The sequence below is a fragment of the Calidris pugnax genome, unplaced genomic scaffold, assembly GCF_001431845.1.
Source record: "Calidris pugnax isolate Ruff unplaced genomic scaffold, ASM143184v1 scaffold57, whole genome shotgun sequence".
NCBI lineage: Eukaryota > Metazoa > Chordata > Aves > Charadriiformes > Scolopacidae > Calidris > Calidris pugnax.
In genome coordinates this window covers 2260803-2277384 of record NW_015090813.1, presented here as the reverse complement: position 1 = coordinate 2277384, position 16582 = coordinate 2260803, and the positions used below count along the sequence as shown (strand labels likewise).

The 16582-nt window shown below is 45.3% G+C and overlaps 1 protein-coding gene across 1 annotated transcript in view; it reads right to left on the bottom strand.

Annotated features, from left to right (window-relative positions):
- AIG1 (androgen-induced 1) overlaps nt 1-16582 on the bottom strand; it is a 109989-nt gene that overhangs the window by 26470 nt on the left and 66937 nt on the right. The window lies entirely within an intron of this gene.

The following is a 16582-nucleotide window of genomic DNA, read 5'->3' as shown; positions in this document are numbered from 1 at the left end:
CCACCGGTGCACTGACATCTGCAACTACTCATGTTTGACAGTCTCATGCACGAGCTATGTGGCTTCCAACTTGGATGGGATTAGGGCAGGAGACTTTCTGAATACTTCAAATGTAATTGGAAGCAGATAAATACAAGGGTCTCGAGAGGGTGGCATACTTTTTACATATGGTATCACGTTAAATCACGCGTATACATGCTTAGAGTGAGAAAGATCTCAGTTTTATAGAATCATAGAATCATAGAATTGCCCAGGCCGGAAGGGACCTCCAAAGGTCATCTAGTCCGACCTCCCCACAGTCAGCAGGGACACCCCCAACTAGACCAGGTTGCCCAGGGCCTCGTCGAGCCTCTCCTTGAATATCTCCAGGGATGGGGCCTCAACCACCTCCCTGGGCAACCTGTTCCAGTGCTCCACTACCCTCACAGTAAAGAACCCCCTCCTAATCTCCAGTCTAAATCTGCTCCCCTCCAGCTTGAAGCCATTGCCCGTCGTCCTGTCACTACAGGCCTTTCTAAGCAGGTTCTCCCCAGCCTTCCTGTAGGCCCCCTTCAGGTACTGGAAGGCTGCTATTAGGTCTCCCCGGAGCCTCCTCTTCTCCAGGCTGAACAACCCCAGCTCCCTCAGCCTGTCCTCGTAGCAGAGGTGCTCCAACCCCCTGATCATCCTTGTTTTAACCAGTGTAGTATGCAAGAAAGTGTTTGCCCTTGTTCTTAAATACGTATGAATCCTGATAAGGTCACATCCTTCTAAAATCCAAACACGCTGTATGGCTGAAGCGTGGTTTAGACAAGCATGAAAAGGTACACATTTGGGGAGAAGAGGGGGGAAGAGGAATGCATTGGGCGACTGGCAGGTGTTTTGCCTTTCATCCATGCTTGAACGAAGGCACTCGCGCGCTCTGTGAACCATCCCTGCCAAGTGATGAGAGCTGAAGACACACTGTGCATCATGTAACTCCAGATTACACTGTTACAGTGTTAAATGTCAGCAAATAAGAAACGGTGTTCTCTTTTAGAGGAAAATTCAACCACATTTTTTCCACAGAAGACGTTTCTATTTCCCTGTTTCTCGCCGTAAATCATAGAATCGTTCAGCTTGGAAGAGACCCTTGGGATCATCAAGTCCAACCATCTACCCTACTCTACAAAGTCCTCCCCTACACCATATCTCTCAGTACCGCATCTAAATTCAACCACATTTTTTCCACAGAAGACGTTTCTATTTCCCTGTTTCTCTCCATAAATGTGGACATTGATATCATAATCTGTAGATGTATTTCTGTCCATACTTACTGATTACAGTACAACAGAGGATGTAAATAGACCTGATGTTAACACTGCTATACAGAGCTTATCTTTCACATTTCCTTACTTTTTTAGACTTTGAACTTCGCAAACATAAGTAATCTTGCTTTAATGCAGATAATGCAGAGCTCCAGAAATCTTTTAGTGGGAAATGGCCTCCTATTCCCTGCTGTCAAATACCTGCCTGAGGACTGCAGCGATGGGCAATATATGAGCATCATAAGAAGACAGCGATACTGAACATACGTGATACCAAAGGGCTTCAAGACAACCAGGTTGCAGTGGAGCTGTGATGCCCATAATAATAAAGCTTCTCTGGGTTGTCTTGTAGAGTCTGGCCTGATTTTTATTCTCTGCCTGAACCTTGATATGCCTGTCTCTGCTTTCCTCACTAACAGCTCTCTCTCCACCCACCAGTGACTCGTGTGGCTTTTCTGTTTCAGATGTGAAAAAGGAAGAAGACCTGGAGGTGAGATGTGATTCTTCCTCTTACCACATGGTAGCATTTCTCCTATCAAGGAGGGGAGCCTGTTTACAGTCAGTGGTTCCTTGGACAGCAGTAGGTGAATGGGAGGGCTGCAATGGGATGAGTGGTTTCACGTCTCATACTCTGAAGAACCTTGGAGGAAGGAGGGCTTCTTTGCCTGGTATCGCAGCTCCTACCAGTGGAATAAAGTCCTCAAAGACTTCTGCTCTGGCCTCCCAGCGACAGAAATCAGCTGAGGTCCAAAGCAGTACCCCTTCATCTCCTTCCCAGGACTCTGCCAAATGAGGTCTGAGAATTTCATCAGTTTGGTGATACTTGTAGAATCATAATGCATTTTTCTGGTACCAGAAAATTTATCTGTATTCTCCTATTGCTACTAGGATTCAAGATGGAACTTTATTTGCACCTGTTCATAAACCTGTACAATCAGTCACCTGTAAAGTCTTCCTGTGTGTTCTTCAGCTGCTCTGATCTCTTCTGTGCTGGGGGATGGAGATGCCAATATTGGGACTGAGGTGACCCACACATGCAAATGGTCCATGACAATTTTTCTTTAAACATAAGCCAGAAAGGCTGGTTAGGGCCTCCATCTCCAGAACTGGAGCTGCAGTCACCTCAGCTGCACTGGCTGCAAGCCAGACTTGCTCAAATTCGGGTCTGTACACAGACAACAAGGTATGAGGAGCCCACAGTGGAGACAGCAAGGATGGTGGCTAAGATCTGAGAGGGAGGACCGAGTTAAGAGCATTGCAAAGGCATGCCAGAAGGAGAAAGAGACTTATCTAATACTGTTGATTTATTCATCACGGGCTTCCTCATGCTGTTGCCCGCCCCCTCATCAGAAAGGATGCCTTAGCATCAAGCCCTTGAAACCACCGCTAGCAGCTCAGCACTGCTGCTTAGGGGCACCCACGGGTGGAATTCACTTCTACAAGTTCCTGGGTGGGATCTTGTGCCAGGGTTATTTTCAGCAAGAAGACCTAAGTGATGGGAGCCGGCCCGTTTGACTGGCAGTAGGGCTGGGCAGAGGGTACATAACGTCCACCCACGCCAGAGTGGGCACCTCTTGTTTCTCCTCTGCTGCTGCAGCACATTCTTAGCCGGTTACCAAACTCTGTGTTGGCATTTCTGCAGAAGGTACCTGGCAGTAGAATGGTATTAGTATTTTAACTACTTGACCTATTGGCCTACCTTGTTGAGCAGTCTTCTTTAGTCCTACAACCGATTCCTTAATGCTCTCCACTATTGAACAACATGAAAACATAAGGAAAAGCTCGCCGCACTGATAAAATGTCCCAAAGTAGCAGAATTGCTACAAAAACACTCAAAACTATATTACTGTCCTTAGATAAATCCTAAACTTTAAACAGATTATCTCTAGTACACTCTCCAGTGCATGACACCGCTTTCTCATCTCAAGAATCTCAGTTACCATTTTGCCATTTTACTGCAAAAAAAAAAAAAGAGCAAAATCAACCCAAAGCCCCAGACTTTTTAGCAAAGTAGGACAAAAAGTACATTAAGAGGCCCTAGATAACCCACAGTCACTATGGGATCAGCAGGGATAACCAGAGCATAATTCCTTGTGATGGTGGTATATCATTAGTCTTATTAATAATTAAAATAACTTCTGACTGTCAGTATGCCTTATAAGAACTCCAATTATAACATTTCTCTGAGATGGGAAAAAAAACATAAAAGCACTTTATCCATGAAGAAATGCACACAAAGAAAGAAAAAGCATCTTGTCTAAACCAAGGCGAGAAGCAATCAGTGATGAATTTTGTACTGAAATGCGGGTGTCAGCGATGCCTTGAGTGGGCTCAGCCCACGTCACCACACTCCTCCCCTGTCAGGAGGTCACAGTTGGAGAAGTCCTGGTGGGAAGTCCACAGCTACTTAAGGGCTTCACTGTCCTGACCTCAAACGTTCGTGGAGCAGGAGAAGAAAATCACGTGGATAAAATCCGATAGTTTAGGCACCCAATCGAAGCAGATTATTTCCAAACTTTTTATTAAATGTGAGTCCATCTGCCTCTCTAAATGTCAATGCAGACATGCTGGAGGAAACACAAAAAGGCCAGAGGAATACTTGGGCTCTTGCCTGGGAAATTTATTCTTGTTCTGACCCCTCTCTGCTGGTGAAAGCTGAGAGCAACTGGGGGCTTAAACTAATGGACTTCAGCTTCAGGGCAACTTTAGATGGGGCCCATGAATGTGAGCCCAGGCTTAGCAGCACGCAGCCCAGTGAGTCACACAGTTGGGATTCAAGGATTCATGGCATGCCTTCAGCTAGGCATATCCTGGGAAGCAGAAAGGATGCAGTAGGAGGTTAGGGAGCCAGGAACACCACAGTAATATTTGGGATGGAGTTCCCGTTCTGTTTCCCATGTCCCCTTCCCAGGAAAAGTCACAACACATTTAGGAATAACCACAAGCATAAGGAAGCAAAGAGAAACTGCACTTTGGTCTCCTCCTCCAGTCTGCCCTCAGATGGGATCATCAACGTTCCTGGATCAGCAACGTTCCTGGATGACCTCATGGTGGCTATGGATGTACTGCAAACCTCTGTGCCACAACTGCTGTCTAAACAAATACTCAGTTTGTCTGTCCCACACCACAGCTGGGAGCCTGGCACACACCAACCAGCCCCTGGCACTCCTGTAAAGCAGGGAAGTGCCATCCATGTTTTAAAAAGAGAACTGAGTTACCAAAACTACAAATTATTAGCACACAGAACATAAGTGGCAGCATTATGAACTGCACCTTGATCCTTCAGGAAACTTTCTCTACTCATCCTTCTCGTCTACTGGTAGCAGAGACACCAGCTTCTTCCCCCAGGCAGAAGATCCTCCCTTTGTGCTGGGGACAAGGTGCTGGTGGTGAGGCATGGCTGGGTGCTGGATAATGCTGCAACTGCTTCTTTCCCCCAAGCAGGACTTCAGAAGCTCTCTAATGTACTTCCCTCCATCTACTTTACAGATGATGGACTGCTTTTGGCCAGAAAATGGAGAGGCCTTCTCAGTCTGCATCTGGGAGAGGTCAACAGCTCCTCTAGCCAGTAAATCCTTGTCTGAGAGCTGACAATTGCAGCATACGGTATTAAATCAATTGTTTTCAGTTGCTTTTGGGGGGGGGGATTAATATAAAAACCTTTTATTTTTGAGAAATGAAAGCAATGTGGATTTAGGTGCTCTTTTTTTAATCTTTAAGGAAAAAAAAATGCAGTTTCTCCCCTTAAAAATAAAAAAAATGCTGAAATATCTATTTGATTAAATCTAAAAAGCCATTTTTCATTAAAAATCAGTCTGAATTTAATATGTGACCAGCTCTGGTGGTAATGTAATTGACCAGTGATGTTGAAAAAATGTCCCAATGCCTACTAGAATTCCTTTGTGAAAAACAGATGCATCTAGTGGGACTGAAATATCGTTGAAATAGGAGAAAATACTTGGAAGATCTTGCTAAAAGTCATTTTTCATCAAGGACATTAGCACTCTATTTGTCAAAGCATTCAGAAAGCTCCTTAACACTTCTGGACTCACTGCTAATGCTGCTGCTTATGTTGGGACAGTAATAATCTCCCATTTAATAGGAAGCCACATTCTTTCATTTTGGGTGAGGATTTGCAAATGGCAGTCTATTCATTCATTCATCAATTCCAGATGTATTTAATAGTCTTTCAAACTGAAAGTGGGGAAATGAAAATTGGATTAATTGTAATATGGCAGCAGCCTTCAGTACATTATACCATGCTTTCTGCCCTCTAAGGAGTCCTAAATCACTTCAATTACCATTTTGGTGCTTGTTTGTACTGAGAGCAGGGAAACCTCCAGCCCTGACTTCATTTGGGATGAGCCACCACCACCTGAAGTGTTCTTCCTCTTCCCACCTTTCACCTGCCTTTTCTCTATAAAATCCCTCTTTCCCTTTCTGCTTCCAGCGTCATGCTGCCTGGATGCTCCTCCTTTCTCTCTCCACTCATGCTGCATGGTGTGAAGACGGGTGGGTGTTAAGAAGGGCTTCATCACTGCTTGTCCTGCCTGGCTTTTGGTAGGGAAGAAATTCCCTGGCCTGGCCTGTCTGTCTTCTTTATGCTCTACTCCACGACCAGACACAAAAAAAGCCACTGCTTCATTTTTCATTTATGAGGGAGTGGAGCGGCAGGACGAGGGGTAATGGTTGTAAATTGGAAGAGGAGAGATTTAGATTAGAGATTAGGAAGAAATTCTTTGCTGTGAGGGTGGTGAGACACTGGAACAGGTTGCCCAGAGAAGCTGTGGCTGCCCCATCCCTGGAGGGGTTCAAGGCCAGGCTGGATGGGGCTTGGAGCAACCTGGTCTGGTGGGAGGTGTCCCTGCCCATGGCAGGGGGGTTGGAACTGGATGATCTTTAAGGGCCCTTCCAACCCAAACCATTCCATGATTCTATGATTTCTAGCCACAGCGAGAGGCAGACTTCCTAGAGACACTGCAGCTATGAAGTCCTCCAAGGAGGATAGTTATTTTAAGTTGGAGGTTGGTTAAGGATGCTCAAGTTTAAAATGTGGAGTGGGAGAAAAGTAACTGAACCACATCACTGGTATTTTTAACACTGCAAAAGGCAGTATTTTCCCAGTCTTGCAAGGACAGGAAAATCAAAGAAAAAGGAAGCAGAGGCAAAATCCAAACCAACTGAGCACCACAGGGAACACAAAGGGAGGAGGTAAAGCACAGAAGCCACTAGAGACAATGCACATCACAAGCGCCAGGTCTTGCAGTTAATAGGGCACAAACTCTTTGTGCTCCTGGCTTACTTCTCACTGAGAGATGGGCGACCTACCTTGGATCTCGAGTGGGCTTGTGCGAGGCAAAAGCACACAGACAGACATAATAGAGCAGATGGAGAAGGTATGAGTCAAAGCACGCTCTGTAAACAGGGGTTACAGAAGAGGATACGTGGAAGACGATGATTTTTTATTAAGCGCTCGTAACATTTCCTCGGGAGCCTATTCCTTTAGCATAAGGAAACAGTCCTTCTTGGTGAGGAATTGAAAAATATTGGTTTTACTGATTGCTTTGGTAGAGATGTAAGTTTTGGGAATCTGAACTGTAAGATGAAAGCTCAGTGATGCTAATGATATTTGCGTAGGATGTATCTTAGCCTGGAGGCTGACACAGGCAGAATATGTAACATACAAGCTGTATATTTCGAAGATAAGATACACAGTTTTCCAGCATTTTCTCATTTCCATTTGAGCTCTTCTTTCTTAATCTCTTTTTAAGAAAGAATGAAAGATGCGGAAAATCTCTGGATAGCACTTTTTTTTTTTTTCTGACATAAAAATGGGAAAATCATAGGGAGAAGGATAAAATGGCAGGAAGAAGATCCATAATGGTAAAAATTCGAACTACTGAAATTTAAGTTTTGATGGAAAAACAGATGTAAAACCAATTATGAAAAAGAAGGTTCTAGCCAAAGTTGACGGGTTTTTTTTGTGTTGGAAATAGCTTTTAATGACTCTATTCAGCTTTTGATACCTTCCAACTATAAAGTGCCTAATCAGTACAAAATTTTAAAATTCATCACAAGTTGCATAATGCACCTTAATTATGTACCTTATTAATGTACTTTAATTAAGTCCATACATAGACGCATTAGTATATCTTGTATATATAGAACTCCTACCATTTAAACCTAAGACATCAGCAATTTTAAAATGTCAGGCACCTGCAAAACAACTTCTGTTGTTTCCACCATCAGCATGTATGTATGAGAGCCTCATGGATCTTCTTAAGATCCTGGTGAAGTATTCTGGTTCCTTGAGGCACACCATCTCTTTCTAATATTTTCAGAAAGCTATCTGCTGTTAGCTTTCATTAAAGCCTACGTGCAACCACTCAGTAAATATTTATGTCCCCTGGCAGGTCAATTATTCTCAAGGTTCCCACCCCAAGACGAAGTCCTCTGAGATCCACTCTCCTTCCCCTCCTCTCTCCTTGTCATATTTGAATTCTGCTGTTTGCTTGCTGAAAGGATGAGCTAATTCAGAGGCATCATTGCTATATTTTACCTGCCTAAAGAATGGCCAGCAAGGAGGGCCTGTTTTATTTCCCTGAAAGGCGTGTTGCCATAATGCTGTCTTGCATTTGATATAGTCAGATGAGTCTTCACAGTCCACATACAAATGGAAATGATGTCGCCACTTCTGTGTCTCAAATAAGCTTTTTCCCAATGACTGGATTACCTAAAACCACTTAGATAACCTTGGTGCAGTTTAGATATACAAGAGAATTTAGCATAATCAGTGTTTTTTTGCCAAATGTTCTTTTTTAACACTTCCTCCTATGAATCCCAAACCACTTTTTGTTATTCATCTCACTAACCATTCATGGATGAATGGCAATTGCTGAATGTCTTAGAAACAACACCTTGAAAATGTCATTCAAATCAATTTTTCAACAGCATGAGAGGCTAGGAGGTAATTCACACTTCTTTTATAATAATATTCTATAAGAGGTACTGTAGTCATCTGCCTTCCCGCCACCCCCTCCAAAAGTAAAGGATTATAAATTCACTCTGATTTAGTGCAGCCAAATGTACCAGGCAGAGAAAAACACTGCAGACAGAATACGATATTAAGAATGGTAAATTATGAGAAAAGCCATCTCCATTATCACCCCCAAAGTAACCTGTTCCCCTCCAGCTCAGCAAAAGCATGGGAGAAGAATTTCACAACTCTGACTTTTCCTCCTCTAAAAGAGCAATGTATCCATGGCCAGCAGCTCCAGAAGCATCCAAGCCCGGCATCTGGGAGCACTGCTTCCTTCTGATGAGAGGAGGCCAGAACCCCACTTTGGTCTCCTAAATATCAGCTACTTATTAAGACCCATGAGATCCTTCCTCCTTAAGTGGCGTATACACCTTAGGAGTTCATTGAACTCTCCTGATCCTCAGATGCCAAGACAGTGTTATTTCAGCATTTGCTCATATCCAACTCTGCCCTGAGTTTTGGGGCACCTCAAGCCCCAGAGTTGGGACAAAGGGATGAGAGACCCTACGGCTAAAAGACTGTTTCAGCCTTCCAATGAAGGTGAATGAAGAGATACCAGCTAAGAAGTTCATACCACAAGATCCGTCCTGTATCAGACTCCTGAGATCAGTTTCTGCTGTTGTCACCATGTCCCCAAAGCACCCTAAATCAAAGCAACAGCCAATCTGAACCCTGACAGAAGAATGTGTGAAGCAACCAAACCCAAACCATCTCTTTTCAAAATCTGCCTGTATTACTCAAAGCAGATGTAAAAAACAAAAGCACCAGCACTCCTATTGCTGAGCTAATTTCCATGTTATATTCTACATCCACAGACTAAGACTAAGCCAAAGCAATAAAAAAAAGAGGGGGAAATATTGCCTCTTTCCTCTAATGAGACACGCAGACCAGGCATCTTCCTGTAAGTCAGTTCCTTTCAGGCAAAACCTCTGATAAATCTTACAGCTACGGGTGAGCCCGCTTTTTATCACAACATTTCAACCTAAGCTCATTGCTTCTGGTGACTTCATATGAAGGATGTTGGCACCACACAGCCAAGGACACCGTAGCTCAAACTCCTCTCAAGGTGGACGCTGCATAATCTCTCGTTTGACGCACAGAACTGCATGCACTTGCCATAAGCCTCAGCCTTACAGGGCTGCTGGGGAGGCTGCAGATATTCTGATGGATTTAGGGCCTTCTCCAGCCCTCCTGGTCAGAAGCTCTGTCAGTCTGAGCGGTGCCTCACGTAGGGAAAGATTTCTCTTTCCTTCCATCACACCTGGAAGCAATAAACCTGATTTGCAGGCAAAAAAATAAAATAAAAATCCCTACCCGTGTCAATCCTTCTGGGTTTCAGCATGTTCTAGGACAATTCCCACAGTCTCCATCATGGGGCTGAGAAGCTCCATCTCATGTTCGCACTTGCCATAAGCCTCAGCCTTACAGGGCTGCTGGGGAGGCTGCAGATATTCTGATGGATTTAGGGCCTTCTCCAGCCCTCCTGGTCAGAAGCTCTGTCAGTCTGAGCGGTGCCTCACGTAGGGAAAGATTTCTCTTTCCTTCCATCACACCTGGAAGCAATAAACCTGATTTGCAGGCAAAAAAATAAAATAAAAATCCCTACCCGTGTCAATCCTTCTGGGTTTCAGCATGTTCTAGGACAATTCCCACAGTCTCCATCATGGGGCTGAGGAGCTCATCTCATGCTCACCTAGTAAGAGACTCTTTTCCCCACAGGCCATCTGTGGGCACTCTGTGTGGCACGTAGTGGAAGACACACCCTGAGAGAGATGGAGAGCCTCTACGGTGCCCAGTTTCTGGGCTGCTGCAGGATCAAACAGGTCCCTCAGGTAGGTCAGAGGAGCTTCAGAGACTTGCCCAGCCTTCACTGTGAGGGTGGTGGAGCACTGGAACAGGTTGCCCAGGGAGGTGGTTGAGGCCCCTTCCCTGGAGATATTCAAGGAGAGGCTCGATGAGGCCCTGGGCAACCTGGTCTAGTTGGGGGTGTCCCTGCTGACTGCGGGGAGGTCAGACTAGATGACCTTTGGAGGTCCCTTCCGGCCTGGGCAATTCTATGATTCTATGATTCTATGAAAGTAAAGCTATGATGCCTCAGGAATAATTTTAAAAGTGAATTCCTCATGTTGTTTACAGGTTTGGACCTTCCCATTTTTAAAGCAGTGGAAGACTTAACCTCGCCTATCAAGCTCTCGAGCTGCTCGCGTGTTGTCCGTCCGTCCCATTGGAGAACATTTCCTGTTAAAAGAATTTTTGGCACGGCTGCTTCTTTCTGCGCAGGGAGCAGAAAGTCGATGCCCGGATTTAGCAATCGATTTTCTAAAAAGTACCCCGCAAATCAGGTCTCCTCTCTCTCTGTTTGCCTTCACATTTCTGCCGGAGCCTCTATAATTAATTTAAACAGATACAAGCGCTTCTCCTCCTCTCCTTTTTGATGCGAGCTGTTCCAACAGACTGTGCAGCGAAGCTGCAGCGATTTCAAAGGCTTCCGCTCCCTGCGCAGAAGGGAGCAGCTGCAGGAATAGCTCTTTGAAGAGGAAATGGCACCCAATGGGACTGGCAGGCGGCTCCGAGCTGAGCTCAAACAGCCCCCAAAGTCCTTGGGAGCATCTGAGGACATCAAAAGAGGAAAGATCTAGGCTGGGAGAAGCCTGAAGAATTAATATAAATGACTTCTCCCTCCCCCCCTCCAATCCCTGGAGCTTTCTTCTGTGTAAACGGCAGGGTCTGAGAGGAAAAGTCTTCCTCACATTTGGCTCAGATGCCCCTACTCATATTGAAAGGCTGGAAATAAGAGTTGAGCACGAGGGATGGCTGCACTCCTGGCTTATTTTTTACTATAAATATATAAAATACATATACAAACACAAAAATACGGATAAAAATTTTGTATTCCTGTATATTACCAAAAAGCTACAATGTTTCTATTATATTTCTACTCCCAATGGGAATGTATCCAGTGAAGCCCTGCAGCCTGTGCCTCTCCTGCAGGACTGCCCCAGGGAGGGGGAGTTCAAAGAGCAATCAATTTTTTGTGGCAGGCCCCCGACAACTGTCTTAGACCAAATGCATGCTCCTTTCTGAAAGCTGTGTGCTCCCCTTAATTACTTATGTATAAATAGATGCCATTTTACTACACTCTGCTGCCGCGCGTAACCAAGGTGTTGCCTAGATAAAGAACTGACACAACAACATCCTGCAAATGCCTCCTTTGTCAGGTTGCACTGATTAGACAATCACTGCATAAAACTGCCCCATCTTTGTCCTCCTAACTGGCAAATTCTGCCTTTTCCCCAAAATTTCACACCGCGCCTCTCTTTTCACTTTTGAATTTTGCTTCTGGATGAATTTAAGTTCATGGATGCCCAAGCCTGAGTTAAGTGGTGCCCAGATGTACTGTGTGTGCCGACTGATGCCCACACTTCTGCACATCCTCCTGCACAGATGTGGAGAGCCTTTTTTTTCTGAGATCCTGCCGGGTTTGGCAGGACAACCCTGCATCCTGGCAGGAATTGCCCTCAAACGATTTTTCTCCATAAACAGTTTTGCTTTGCTATTAACATTATGCCCCATTGTTTCTGATACCGCCCCCAAAATTACAACTATGCATTATATTGTGACTATTTTATTATACATTGCAATGAACTGACTAATGAACTTCATTAAAAACACTTCACTTTTCCTAAGCGTATAGGCTGCTTAACAGAGTTACTAGATGATGAGGAAAAATAATATAAGGAACTAAGGTGAGATCAGTGGAATAATTCTCCTTTGCACTTTTCTCTGGAGCACAAGGTTTGCTGATACTCCTTGACACATCACATCTCAGTTGTAGTTTCGACGGCTGAGGGAGTCAGCTGTTGAGAGACAAAACCTCCACAGCCAGTTGTTTATACTTCTGACAGCAAAATTAAAATGCAGAGCAGGAAACAAACTGCAATGGTCTCCTACTTGAATGGAATATAAACATTCTGCTTAATTGGGTCACTAAGCATATGTTTGTTTAAATTGGGTATTTTCTCTCTGGCAGTTCATCTCCGGGTAACACAACTACCTCGCTGGAGACACTGGAATTCCCATGGCAGATAACATAAAGCTGGTACTTTTGGGGCCAGAAAAGTCTGTTTGTTAACACGATTTCAAGTACCTCATAACGAAGAGAGCTAGAGTGCGAGAGCAATGCGTGGCTCACTGGCTTCTGTGGCAGGTTGGTGACATGGCCAACACCCAACACCCTACACAAAGGCCAGCAGAGCCATTAGGGAGCTGGTTATAGCTCTCTGAATTTCTGCCTGTCCCTGATTTACCCTCTTGATTGATTGTAATTCAGAGAAGCGTGTAGGAGCTAGCGCTGCCTATTCCATACATATGGAAAATCTTCCCATGTTGCAAACCAAGAGGGACGAGTGATATCGCCGCCTACATTCATCTCAATCACTATATAAATTTTTTTTTTTGGGAAGGGCTGAGGGGGAGAAAGTCTTGCGCTGGTTCCCAAAAGCTGACTGGGGAATTAGAAAATAATTAGAAAATAATTACAGCTTTTAAAGAATGCAGTGCAGTTGATCTGAAGAGAAATGGCAGCAGCAGCTTGCAGTGCCAGCCTGAGTTCAGAGTGACCCTCTTCCTAAAGCTGACTGGAAGCAAACTGAGATCCCCATTTTATTTTAGCTGAATAAACTCCTATTAGTTCACTGTACCCTGAAGGCATGAAAGCCACCTCTCAGTTTCTCACTGTTGGCACACGGGGCCCAGAACATACTATCTAAAGCAGATCCTTTATTTTAAGAAGTGAAGGTGGCCGGTTTCTCAGAAGAGCTGAAGAAGGACACTTTACTACTGTGATTCACAACTATTTGCTAATGCTGAGGCTGAGGAAGGAAATGGTGAATACTGGGATTTACAGGAATAGCCACAGGCCCAGAAACCCTAAGCCTGTGACCCCTTCTGCCTTCCACCTTGTCGTTATTCTGTTCACAGGCTTCAATCCTCACTTCATTTTTGGTTCTCTACCACAGACTTCCATCTCTGCTGCCCTTTTCTTCCTTGCCATGTTCCCAGATTCCTGGCCAGCAACTCACATGGGACTCAAGATGAATCCCTTAACAATCTGTGCTGCATCCTCATCCACCAACTTCCATGTGGTCTCTTTTTTCCTGTCCCCCCTACTCACTGGGCACCACCAAGGAGAAGGTAAGGACACAGAAGACCTAGGTTTGCACCAACTCAAAAGCCATAGATTGCCACATGCCCACCTCTAAAAGCCTTAGATTTTGCATCCTATGCTTAAGCCTGGCTTTCCCAAGGAACATGGGACCAGCACTCTGGCATGAAATGATGAGTCCTGCCTGGGAAGGGGTGTCTCTTGCACAAGGTTCACAAGGAAATCAGTTGAGTCAATAGTTTGTATGTTGCTGTTTCATTTGTCACAGTCAACAAACCTGCCTGCCTGCACACATATCACATCAGCTTAATCTGCATGTTGCAACAAACATGCATATATATATATTTTTTAAGAAAAGCATGTTATTTTTAAATTCTGTAGATATATTTGATCTCTGCTACTCTGAGATGCTACCAGGAAAACTGACTGTGGAGATAAAAAGGGAGGGAAAACGGACCGTTAACTCCAGAATACCATTGGCTGCCTCACAAAGAAGAGAAGACAACAAATCCATGTTGCTTAATAAGAGATCTTGAGCTAAATCACTGAAAGGCATGCCTGGACAGACACACTCACTACCTGCAGTTCCTGTACGACCACAGAAATCCCCAGCAGTGCGGAGAGCAATGTCATCAAAAGTCATGGTTGCCCTTCCCACTCCAGGCAGAAACATGTTCAGTTCTTCTGAGGATGGTGTCCATGTGCAACTGGGTCCTCAGGACAAGGCTGGGGTAGTGTTACCTCTGTGGGACCGATGGAACAAGCTGCCCACTTCTAGCAAGCCTACCTGGAGACTCGGGCAACTAAGGACCTCAGAAGCTTGCAGGTTCTCCAGATCTCGGTAGACTGAAAATGAAAGACCAGCAAAATATTTATCCCTACACAACATTGTCTCTTTGTCAAAATTCAGCCTCTTGTTCTAAGGATGAAGGTGTTGGAATACCTCCGATGTGAAAAGGTACTGTTTCTCATCATCCAGTTTTTTTTATATGGGTGTTCTGTGGTTTCTGAAGTTACCTCCTGAAAAAAACGAGGCAGGAATGTAATGCCTCATGGAAAATTTCAGGCTACACTTTTTTATCTCGGCAAAGTAAGAAGCAATGGAAACTGTTAGGCAAACTTATCTAGAAGCATTTTAACGCATAAAATCTACTTGTACAAAAAGATGCACCAAACTGCATTTCTCTTGCATTGATTTTCCCCATATACCATTTTCTTCTGCATCCATCTATGCATTATTTTTGTTTGCTTTAAGAGTGCAGGCTGCCTGGAACAGGTACGCAGCTTTCTTGTCTTCAGAGGCCCAAGCACACTTCTGGTGGTGCATAAAAACCCCAAGAATTTCTGTTTCTTTCTGCATGACAGGCCCAAGCTGCAACTGAGACTCATGGAAGACCTTCTGAGATGGCCACAGCACAGACAAGTCAGAACAGGCACTGTGGAGACAGCAGATCCCCCTCCTTTTATGGGCCTGTGTTGAAAGCAGGACGGGGCTTTCAGAAAACTGCATCTGCCAGTCCCCCCAGATCCCAGTTCCAGGACACGGAGCTTTAAGGACCAGCGTGTTTTTCACAAATAGCCAGTATTTTCTGGACGGAGCACCTCAGCAGTTGTTCCTTCGCTATCAGTCTCACGTCATCTCCTGGGATGAGTTTCTTCTGATTTCTCAATACAGATTACTTGCACCTGGATGGGAGTGATAGGGTGTTGGCAGAGACACTGAGCAGACGAAGAGGAGAGGGGGAGAAACCTTGCCAGCCTTTGTGTGTGCAACTGCTGAGTCAGTTCAACAGCCCCAGATACCCCCGCCCCCACAAACACAGGTGCAGATGGCCACATAAAAGTAATCTGAAATTGGCTGCTGCCCAAAATTCCACATTCCCCTTGGCTCCGCCGGACCCATTTTCCCACATGACCTCATCTCCCATGGCCTCTCGGTGGCCAGCCAGGCAGGCAACCCACACTCGATTCTCCAAACATCCCGGAGTTGTTGTGGAAGTGGGAAGATGAGAGTCCGATATGGGCGAGAGGAAGAACAAATAGGCATGCCTGGGTCTGGGCCTTTGACCCCCCGACTTCCCCCACACCCACGCAAGTCTGGGAGCCAGATCCTCGGAGCTACCGGGCCCTCGTTGAGTCCTTCCGCTCCAGCAATAAGGCTGCAGGAGATCCCTCCATGCGAAGGATCTGCTGGGGTAAAGCTGCTCTGCGCAGAGCTGGGAGTCCCTCCTCTGTCCCCCTCTAGGACAGGATTAGAGGCTGCCTGGTGGTGTCAGGATGCTCTTCTGGGAGACTCCAGCTGCTGCACGCCAACCTTAGCTGGTGGGGGAACTGGCCAGGCCCTTGCCCCTCTCCATACTCAGCTCCAGATAGTTGAGGGCTGAGGTGAAGCTCCATGAACACCAACTCCAGTGCCAGCTTGAGGACCAAGAGCTAATTCTTGCACCCAGCTCAACACCTGAGTTAGCACTGAGTACAGCTACAGCATATGGAGCTCATAAACATCATGGAAACACAACCACTGAAGATTAAGAAAGTTAAGTTTAACCTACACAACCTTTAACAACACTCTTGACTACCCTGCAAAGTGACTGTATCCACCTGTCTACAAAAGAAGAGTAAATTCTTTCTTTTAACTTCAGCAAAACAACCAGCACATCTACACGTCCACCTCACACCAGGGAGACTCATGAAGCCAAAGCCAGTGGCAACGAAATCCATGATGTCTGACCAAAGCAGAGCCCTGGAACAGGCTGCCCAGAGAAGTGGTGGAGTCTCCATCTCTGGAGACAGTCAAAAGCCACCCGGACACGTTCCTGTGCCACCTGCTCTGGGTGGACCTGCTCTGGCAGGGGGGCTGGACTAGATGATCTCCAGAGGTCCCTTCCAACCCCATATCACTCTGTGATTCTGTGAAAGGTTGTTTCCATGCTGTGTCTCTCTTTCCAAAATGAAGCCACTTTGTGTGCTAAGAAACCTTGCAACTTGCCCAGTTTGCTTTTGAGGGATGCTTATTTTTCCCCTCTTCAATGATTTATCAAAGAAAAGGGAAAAAAATAAATGGTTGACTTGGATTCCAGTAAAGCAGAGACA